Genomic DNA, 1,309 nt, shown 5'->3' on the forward strand with positions numbered 1-1,309 from the left:
TTAGTGTCCAAAAACCGAGGAAACATCTGAAGAATGTTTGCTGATTCTTGTGGGTCATGGAGTATCTGCTGACGATAGTAGAATGTCTCTCTCATCTTCTGGAAGACTATATCTTGGTCAGTGGTGTGATGAAGAAGAGACATGGCTTCCATACATTGATCTCTTGTTTGCTGGTCATTAGTGAAACCAAACTTCCTTCGTGATGTGGGCCCTCCTTTCAGTTCCACTCTGTTCTGTGATGCAGTGGGGGATTTGGATTGACATCGCACAGTCTTGATACGCCACTCAAGAAAACCTTTGTTGCTCTGAATGTCATAGAAATGCTCCTACAGAAAGAAAGAAATTGCATACATTGTAGAGTGTGTATATATATTTATATATGTGTGTAGGGAGAGAGACAGAGAGAGAGAGAGCAAGTCTTATTACACACTACAGTTGCAGAGCAAACTCACATATCCCTTTTTGGAGTACGGATCCTTCAAAGATGGGAAGAGTGACACGATTCCAAGTGCATGAAACTCCTTCGTTGCTTTACTTACAGTTCTCCTGCAAAAGCAGAAGTGTTTTTGATAAGATCCTTGCCAGTTTTAAAAATGAATAGAATAAACATCATTCCTCTTACCCTTCCTTTTCACGCATGTGAGCTACAATGATGTTCACCATTAATCGCCTGGTGGAATCTTTCAAACTCCCAGTTTTTTCATACTCATGGATGACAGTCACCCCTGCTGGTTTGGAAGTCAGAATCTGCTCCACTGTATAAACACATTTAATACAAAGAACAAAAAAATTGACAAAAAATGAGACTATTTTAACCCAAACAACGATTTCAATCTGTGGATTATACATATGAACTACATGAAATACTATATCAAATTATTTTTCTCTAATTTGTTTTATCTTCGTGTTTAAGCTTTTTCAAGTAATGACAACTAAAGAGTCAAATACAAGTCTATTAAGTAATGTATCTACATTTCTTGCATGTATGCTGTCCAATAGAGGCTGAACCATTTGAAATCCGGCATCGCGTGTGTCACTGCTCTGACTGCTGGTGGTTGAGACAGACAATGTATCTGTTAGACTTGGAGAGGAGGGCTCTTCCACATGTTGCTTCAGGACAGTCAAATCTGAGGGTGACAAACAAAAATATTACAATATAAGGCATATACAATCAAAAATCAACCACAACAAAGCTACCATTTACGCACATAGGGCCAGTAAATTGTATGTCATCCATCCATCCATCCATCGTCATCCGCTTTATCCGAGGCCGGGTCACGGGGGCAGCAGCCTAAGCAAAGAGGCCCAG

General features: G+C 39.9%; 1 long non-coding RNA gene across 1 annotated transcript; it reads right to left on the reverse strand.

The window, feature by feature from the left end:
- Positions 1–285: 285 nt before the first annotated feature.
- On the reverse strand, positions 286–755 carry LOC121815684. Its single transcript, XR_006055280.1, has 3 exons — positions 623–755; positions 453–546; positions 286–326 (listed from the first exon to the last, which is right to left on the reverse strand). It is a non-coding gene; the product is annotated as an uncharacterized LOC121815684 (long non-coding RNA).
- Positions 756–1,309: the final 554 nt, after the last annotated feature.

Source organism: Haplochromis burtoni, unplaced genomic scaffold, assembly GCF_018398535.1.
Source record: "Haplochromis burtoni strain Fernald_Lab_line unplaced genomic scaffold, NCSU_Asbu1 Contig_273, whole genome shotgun sequence".
NCBI lineage: Eukaryota > Metazoa > Chordata > Actinopteri > Cichliformes > Cichlidae > Haplochromis > Haplochromis burtoni.